This window comes from Octodon degus, unplaced genomic scaffold (genome assembly GCF_000260255.1).
Source record: "Octodon degus isolate 3935 unplaced genomic scaffold, OctDeg1.0 scaffold00036, whole genome shotgun sequence".
NCBI classification, from domain to species: domain Eukaryota; kingdom Metazoa; phylum Chordata; class Mammalia; order Rodentia; family Octodontidae; genus Octodon; species Octodon degus.
Window position 1 is genome coordinate 2,401,270 of NW_004524612.1, and position 9,566 is coordinate 2,410,835.

A 9,566-nucleotide genomic window follows, 5' to 3' on the forward strand; every position below is an offset into this window, starting at 1 on the left:
AGATGCTATGAGTTCTGAGAGTTTTTTTATTTTAGAAATGAATTGCACTCTGAGTTCCTCTATAGATTTCTACTCCTGATTATTTACTATCGATGGTATTAGTTCATGCATCTGAGCCGAGCTAGTGTCCTCTGCACTTGTTCTGGGTGGGCATTGGGTTTCCTCTATATGTTTCTGCGTTTGATTTTTTACTGCAGATGTTATGAATTTAGGGATTTCTTTTTTATTTCCAATCTGAGGTCCTCTGTACCTTTCTGCAGCTGTTTCTTTTGGATCCAAATTTATGCTCTACTCTCGTAATTACTTTTTATAATGTGATCTGATACAATTACTATCAAATTGCTACTGTGATGCTAGGTATGAAACCCAGGGCTTTGTGCATGCTAGGCAGATGCTATACTGATACAGCATTCCAAGCTGCAATTATTGACACATATTTTATTGAAATACTCTCTTTTTTTTTTAACTACTTGCATCACTCACCCAATTATTACCTCCCCTTCTTCCTTCATTAATCATTGTTCTTCTCTTTACTTTTTTTTTTGCGGAACCAGTTATTGAACTCAGGCCCTTCACTTGCAGGGGAAACGCTTATTCCACTGAGCCATCTCCCTGATCCCTATTGACACATATTTTAGAATAAATATTTTATTTAGGAATAGTTTTAGATTTACACGGAAGTAGAAAAGAAGCACAAAAATTTTCCTACGTATCTCAGACTCCCTTTCACCTACTTCAACATCTGACACAATAATTTGTAAGGACTAGGGAACCAACACTGGGTCATGACTATTTAGTAAATTCCAGACTTTATTTGGGCATGACTATTTAGTAAATTCCAGACTTTATTTGAACTTCACTACTTTTTCAACACTGTCTTTTTTCTGTTCCTGGATGTCATGTACAAAACAATAAAACATTGGTCATTCTATCTCTTTCATCTCCTGTGGTCTGACATAGTTTCTTAGTTTCCTTGGACAGATTTGAGAGGTATTGATCAGGTACTTTGTAGAGTATCTCTGTATTTAGGTTTCTTTCTTTCTTTCCTTCTTTCTTTCTTTCTTTCTTTCTTTCTTTCTTTTTTTTTCTTTTTTTTTTTTTTGTGCTTACACAGGGTCATGGTTTTTTGGGGAGATTTTTTTTCCCCCAGAACCAGGGATTTAGTTCAGGCCCTTGCGCTTGCCTGGCAAGCACTTATTCTACTGAGCTATCTCCCTGGCCCCTTGGGGAGAATAATGCAGAGGTCAAGGGTCCTTGTAATCACATCACAGTAGGAACCATTGTATCAACATGAGTTTTTGCTGGTGACAATAACCTTGACCAGCCCACCAGTGCAGCAAAATTAGCTTCCTTCCCTTTTGATGTGTTACTCTTTGGAAGCAAGTCACTAAGTCTAACCCACACATCTATAGGTTGCAATGGAATTATCTTAAGCACAAGCTTTTGCATCAAAGCTTTTCTCCCTCTAAATGATTTCATGTATCCTTGAAGAGTGACAAAAACTTGTTGAAATCAAAGAGAAAAATGATTATGATCCTTTTTATGAGTGGCCTGAAACCAGTAGGAATGAGAGGTGTTCGAGAAGATGGGGGAAAATGTTTACCTAGGATCCCATGTAAAACTATTGAAATTCTACTTTTAAATCAGATATTTCGGTCAACTTTTTCCCCACAATAGGAATACTAGCCTTGTGGGATATGAATTGATTTTCTTGAATTAAGGACCTATTTGGGCTGGCCAAATAGCTCAGAGGATTGAAGTGCCTACAAGGAGGCACAGGGCCCAGGGGTTTAATCCCCAGGACTGCCATGCTGACCCCACCCTCCGGGCACATTGAGATGGTGATTGAGAGTGGGTGTGGTGGCGCACCGCTGTAATCCCAGCACTTGGAAGGCTGTTACCAGGAGAATCACTACTAGTTTGATCTAATAGTGAGACTCTGAACACCCTGTAGACCCTCCACCCTCCCAAAAAATAATTAAAGATCTGAATAATAAATGAACTTGTAAAATATTGGAAAAACAAAGATGATTATTTTTTTATTGAAATATTTCCCAGAGCCTTTAAAATGCCTGTGATTTTCCAAGAGAAGTAAATAATAGTGTGTCCAAATTTTAAATATTAGCACAATACTTAGAACACTGTCTCCAGGAGCTTACATTTTATGCAAATATTTTAGAAGTAGCTGCTCTATTTTGGATCCTACCTTCTCTTTGAGTTCATATATAACTCATTGGTCTCTCATATGACAGTGTAACAGAGAATCACCAGCAAAAAACTGGCTATCAGAATTTATTTTATATTTCTTAGCATGTAAGTAAAATTTTTGAGATGTACTTTTATTTATTTGTCTTTTAATAATTATTTTTTTCCATTAATAGCCAAGAGAGGGCATTTTTCTGAAGATGTATTCTTTATTTAAATAGCATATTTGTTATTTAAAACATTTATGGGATTCTTATTTTAGAGTTTGTGAAAGTTTGGAAAGTAACTTTAGTGAACTTATTGGTACCAAATTTAAATTAATCATTTTGGAAGCAGTGAGAGTAACTCTGAGTTTGATCAAATAAGTCAATGATTGAACTGGGTAATACAGATTTAGTAAAATAGTATTAATACTATTAATAATTACAATGATGAAAGCATAAAGAACTGATATTTTGTTAACTATTTTATAAAAGTAAATCCAAAATGTTTTTTTCTTTTTGCCAGACCCATAGAAATAACAAAATAACTCTCTTAAGATTTGAAAAAGATTTTTTGTTTTTATGGATTTAATACAGGGCTTACGGGGTCTACATGGTCTCACTACATAGACAAGACTCATAATGATTCTCCTGTTCTTCAGTCTCCCAAGAGCTGGGATTACAGACACATGTCACCATACCCGGTCTCAATCCCTGTCTCAGTGCATCCTGGGGGTGGGGCCAGAATGACACACTAGGGATTGAACCCCAGGCAGTGTACCCTGCCTAAGCAGGAGCTTTAGTCTGCTGAGCTATCTAACCAGTCCAGATTTGAAAGGATTCTAAGATTCCAACTTCTAAGAGTTTGAATTGGCATTTGAACAATGCTAGTAGGGTACACAGACACTTCAGATCAGATAAGGATGTTATTTTAAAGGTGAAGGAACAGACATAAGCTATCTACAGGGGGTTCAAAAACCAGCCATCAGGTGTTGCTTTGGCCTGAGGGCTCAGCAATGCCCAGAGCTCAGCCAGGCTGCAGCCTTCTCCTGGTGTCTCTAAATGTTCTTCCCTTTGGATTCCCTTGCTTCAGCTCTTTACGTTGAAAACCGACTTGTGGAAAATATGCTAATTTGGGGTGTGTGAGTGTGGGTGTTTCTGTGGTGTGTGTGTGTGTACCTTCATGCATGCACATCTGTGTATTTGTTTTGTCTTATTACAAGATCTGGTTATGAGGTCTTCTGGAAAAGCAAAATATAAAAAATAAAAACAATATTGGAAGTATCTGATGTATCTTAAGGAGCATGAACAAAAGAAAACCAATGTCATGTTAAAAATCTAGGGAACTCAGCTGGGAGTGGTGGGGCATGCCTATTGTTCCACCACCTGGGGGGCTGAGACAGGAGAATTAGCATGCATTCAAGGCCCACCTGGTTACATGGTAAATTCAAGGCCAGTCTGGACTAGATAGTGATACCCTGTCTCAAAAAAGCAGAAAACAAAACAACATTCAGAAAACTTGAAACAATGATGAAGTCAGAGGTTCTGAATCTCGGGCATCTCCCTGGCCCTATAAAACAACAGGTTCTTGGTCAGACTTGGCTGCTCAGTGCTGGTGAGTGGAAGGAGCTTTTTATTGGTATAAATAATCAGGACTTAGAAAATGCTGCATTCACCTTGAAGAAAGAGACACCACTGAGGGCTCCATGAACTGGAGTATAGCTGATCTCCAGGTAGGTAGGATGCCTTGTGTGCTAACAGTAATGGTAACAGTTAATATAAGTTAATAATAGTTGCATCCACAGAGAACAGCGAGTCACATGCTAGGCTAGAGGTATCATACTCTTTTCTTGACTTGTATTAGCACATGTTGGCAATACATAATAATTACACCCACTGTAGAGGATTGGTACATGTGCATGAAATAGTTCAGCTCCCTTCTTTTCCCCATTACTCCATCTACCCTTTTATTTTTAAAGCATAAAATTCAGTTATTTTAAAGACATTATAAAATTAATTGCCATTTATTCAAATTGAAAACTAAGCCAAATAATATTCTAAATATGTAAGAAAATTATACTAAGTCAAGGTGCACTTTAAAATACATTGTCCATATATATATATATTTTTCTTTTTTTTCCCCATATAAGAAAAAACATATTGTCACCATTTGAGTTCTTTTTTTTTTTTTTTTTTTTTTTTTTTTTGCAAGGCAAACAATATAGTACAGGACACTTTTTTTTTTCAGGAACTGTTATTTATTATCAAAGTCATATTTGATGTCAACAAGATGACACAACTACAAAAAAGATTATGCACATTGACATCTCAATGCAAACAGTCAAATGGAAACCCAGTCATTAAAAAAGTAATTCAAATTACCCTGAAAGCAACTGAATTTTTTAAACATCTTTATACATCTAGCCAACAAATTGAAATGGTTAACAAGAAAAAATACAAATTGAGAGGCCTGTTATTGACGTTTAAAAAAGGCAACTGCTTAAGCATTTCTATTGATCTGAACACCAGTCTCTTCCCACTCAGCCTCACACCATTCATCATATGGCTGGCTGTCTCAGCCACCTCTGGCGACTCAAACCTAACCACATCGCACCCCTTGGAATTCCCATTCTCCATCTTGATGTTGGTGTATATGCAGCGTGTGGACACATTCAATGAATTTGTCCTTTAGTATCTTCCATGTACAATCAAGTGGGAGATTTCTTACAAATACCTAGCAAGCCTTCCTGACCACCCCAGGAGCTCGGCCTTCAGCTCCACCAAAGGAACCTGGGAAGATTCCTCCAAAATTTCCATGTTCCATCTTGATGGCACCATCAAAGTTGGCACCACCACTGCCATCCATGGCCAGGCCCATGCACTGGATGCCAACACCCAGGGCCTGGCCCATGGCAGGGCCCATCTGCTCCAGGCTGTTGGCGCCCATGTGTTCCAGACCCATGCACTCCAGGCTGTTGGCTCCCATCCACTCCAGGCCAGTGGCTATGTGATCCATCATGGAGCCCATATGCTTCAGGCCCCCATGCCTGCTCCATGCTCAGGCCCATGTGCTCAATGGCAGGGCCCATGAGCTACACAACAGAGCCCATGAACTCGATGGTTTGGACTACAGGTCAAAAGGGTTGGCCATGTGCTCCAGGCAAAAACTCATGCCAGCACCCAAGTGGTCGACTCCAGAGCCAGTCCACTCTATGGTCTGGCCCATTCGCATGATGCTGGACTTTATGTAGTTGAAGCCCAGTGGGCCCATGTGCTCGATAGCAGAGCCTGTGCTCTCAGTAGAGTCCATGTGGTCCATGCCCATGCCCATGTGTTCAATCTCAGAGCCCACACGATCCATGTCATGGCCCAGGCCTGCATCCATGCACTCCATGCCAGGACCCCCAGTGTGGTCAATGCCAGGACCCAACCTGTCAGTCCCAGGGATGCTGCCTCCACCTCCACATCCTCCTTATTTTGCAATGATCTCTCCTCTCCTCAGTGCATTACTTAGGATTTCATTTATCTGCTCTATGTTCATCCCAGATCCAAACCACCCCATTTTCCATGCCACCACCAAAGGGGCCCTTGATACCTCCTATTTTATTTATCCCAAATCCTATGCCTTCCATTCCCATTCCTGTAGGGCTCAGGTTTCCTACTCCAATGCCTTTGTTCAGAGGATTGGTGTGAATATGCTGCCCTCCTGGTCCTAACCCCATGCCAGTACCACTAAGTCCATGGGGAAGTTTCTGTGGATGTTCAGGAGGGAAAAAATTCTCCCTTTGGTAAGGCTCTCTCATCCATTTTGACATGCATTGGTCTATCAAATAGCAGCTGGCCATTAGACGTATATATAGCTTGCATGGCTTCATTGGATTGTTCCAAAGTCACGGTGCCTATTCCATGACTTTTCCCACTTTTATCCTCCAGAATGTCTGCTTGGACCACCACACCAGCCATACTAAGTACTTCTTTCAGCTTCTTCTGCCAACTGTATTATCCAGATTTGCTACAAATACTGTGCTTCCAAGTCTTCCAGCCTTTTGCATTGCTCTCCTGGCATGTTCACTATCAGGATCTTCTTTGACTTTCAGTGCTCTTCCACTCAGATTATGCTTGTTTAGGACTTCAGTAACTTTTTTTCAGGCTTTCTTCTATCTTGAATTCAACCACGGCACATCCCCTTGACTTTCCTTCAGTGTTCATTAAGAGCTCCACATATGTTACTTCAACAACTTTTTCTTTAATCAGGTCCTTCAGAGACTTCCATTTCACATTGAAAGGCATGTTTGTGAGGTCAGGGAGATAGCTCAATAGAATAAAAACTTGCCTGGCAAGCACAAGGTCCTGAATTCAATCTCCTGTACTACAAAAAAAAAAAAAAAAAAAAAAAAAGTGTGTGGCATCTTTTAGTTGGATTGGCATATGGCTCAAAGTGATTGCCTCCTCTTTTTTTAAATTTTTATCCTTCCTCTTCTCATTGTGAGTAGGCTGTTCTTCACCCTTTGGGAGCCCCGTTGCCATTAGGCATGCCAGCGTACAGCTTTCCTCTTCCATTTTGGGTTCCATTGCCGCCACCTTGGCCGCTGCTTCAACCCCTGCCACCATTTTTTCCATCTGGGCTTTGTGTTCAGGACACTTTTTATATCAGTATTTTATAATGAATCACCCAATAATCATATTATAAGAAGTGCAGGAAATCTGTCCACATACATAACACTAAAGACTCCAGCTGAGGGCCCAGATTCTAATATCCTGCATGAATACAGCTAAAAACCTGGAGCTTATAAGAATGCCTCCCACAAGTCCAGCTGGAGGCCTAGAGCCCACATCAAAGTCTAATGCAGACCCACTTCATGAACCTGTGCTGGAAGGGCCCAAAGTTTGGTGGGGGAATCTCGGAAGTCTATGCTAGCAGGATAAAGGATCTGTGCTTGCAAGTTGAGGGGTCTGAACTGGAGCTAGGAAGCAGTGCTCAAGTTAAGTACCAGGGATCCCCCAAAAGTACCACAGCCATCCTCAGCAACAGTGAGGTCCTGAGCTCCTCCAGTGAAGAGGAAAGCTGAGTTCCTATTGGGAAAGCCAATGTGCCAAACTTCATGAGGCTGGGCAGTGCATCATCTTCCCCTCTGGAGCCAGGAATTGATGCTCAAGATGAGGACCCAAGCTTCTCCAAAGTTCATCGGGAAAGCCAGCATGACAAGGTCCTCTAGCAGAACAGCCCAAGAGAACCAACAGCTTTCAATGGCTCTAACTGCTTCTCCAAACAGCATCCCTGCCAGCATTTGGGCAGCTTCTCCTGTTCTGCCTTCATGCTGCTGGCAACAACCCTCAGGTGGGCCTCCCACACCCAGCACCATGCTAGTTTAGTTCAGCTGGGTATAAGTTGACCACCAGTCAGAAATCCACTACACATACAATATTTAAACTTGTGTGTCTAAGTAACTTCACATAACATCATGATCTCCAGGTGCGTCATTTTCTTATAGATGACTAAAATTGATCCCTCTCATGGCAGAGTATCACTCCATTGTGTATAGATACCATAGTTTTAATCCATTCATCTGTTCATGTACATAAAGGCTATTCCCAAGATATAGCTATCATGAATTATGCTGCTAATAACCATTGGTATGTACAAATTACTGTGGTATGATAACTAACTCTTTTGGGAAAATACATAGAAGGAGAATAGCTGGCTGAAGTGGAATTTCTACTTTTAGATTTTTTTCAGGAATCTCCATATTGGTTTCCACAGCAGTTGCATCAATCTGCATGCCCATCAACAGTGGAGAAGGGTTCCTTTTCCCACGGCCCCACCATTTATTATTGGATGATTTCTTGATTGTAGCCATTCTTTTTGGAGTGAGATGGAACTTCAGTATTGTTTTAATTTGCACTTCTTTAGTGGTCACCAGTGTCGAATTTTTTTTTCATGTATTTATTGGTACTTTGTATGTCTTCATCTGAGAAGTGTGTACTCATTTCAGGCGTCTATTTTTAATTGGGTTTTAAATGTGGGCCTTTCCTTTTTTTTTTTTTTTTTAAATTCTTTAGGTCTTGCAGATATTAGGTGTGGAGCGTGTGAGATGCAAATGTTGAGAAAAATAGGACCATTTTTCTTGTAGATCTGAGAAAAGGTAGCCAAAGTTCTGAGATTTTAAAACATACTCTGATACTTTCTCTAAATTCTTCTCACCTGCTGATGCTGAATGTTTACTTCAAGGGTTCATGTGAGCTTTCAAAGAAGGGCAACATATAGACTTCACTAATTTTTAGTTATTACCCTTGAAATGTTAGCAGCTATAAGCTTGAATTACTTCTGACTTCATGTTTTTACTTTCAATATTTTCTTTGTCTACTGAAGAAATTAATGTGCCCATAAGTAGTGCCATGAAATTCACTGCAATGACATACTTTCAGTGAAACTAACATGATTTCTTTCAAAGTAGGCCCATTCTGGCAGAGAAAATGGAATTTTCCTCACATTTTCTTTTCCCTTCTTAAGGCATTTCTTTGCCCCAGGTATAAAATAATTTTAATTTCTTTGTAGGTGGTCGTTTTAAAAGGTTGCTTTTCCCCACAGCTTTCTTTTTTCATTTTCATTATGTTTTATAGCACTGTTGTACATCTCAAATTATTTCAAAGCATAAGCTCATTTAATTTGACTTCTCAGAAATACTGTCTTTCCCCAGTCTTTGGCATTTTCTCCACAGATTTTTTAAGATGGAAAAAACAACCAGGAACCAATGAAAAAGTCCTGGGTTAGAGGTCCAGAGACTTTGGCCATGTTCCTTAATTTCTCTGATCCTATGTTACCTCTGAAAGACTGAACTGTTAAAGGTGAAGTTTTGTTTTTTATATTTACAACACATTTCCTGGATTTAGAAGATGTGATTAAAAAAAAAAATCTAGAAATTATACCCACAAAAATGAAAGAAAAGGAGACGACCAGGGCCACGGGATCCTGAACAGACCCAGAGTGCAGGCCCTGCGGGTGAGTGAGAGAACCCAGGCCACGGGATCCTGAACAGATCCAGGGTGCAGGCCCGGCAAGTGAGTGAGACGACTGAGGACCACGGGATCCTGAACAGACCCAGAGCACAGGCTGGCGAGTGAGTGAGATGACCTGGGGTCCTTCGGATCCTGAATAGACCCAGAGCGCAGGCCCAGCGCGGAAACCTTCAGCAGAACTCCCTGCAAAGAGGCTAGAGGCAAGACCCACCCAGCTGACTCAGGAGCAGAACATCTTGCCAGAGAGACACAAAGGGTTCAAGTCTAACGGCTGCAGCAGAAAGAAGTGGAGCACAGCAGCCAGATCCAAGCAACACCCACCTGGAGGAATCTGAACTTCATAGATCCGGACCTGGTGCTAAG

General features: G+C 40.7%; 1 pseudogene; it reads right to left on the bottom strand.

Annotated features, from left to right (window-relative positions):
* Nucleotides 1-4,598: 4,598 nt before the first annotated feature.
* On the bottom strand, nucleotides 4,599-6,797 carry LOC101568391 (annotated as a pseudogene).
* Nucleotides 6,798-9,566: the final 2,769 nt, after the last annotated feature.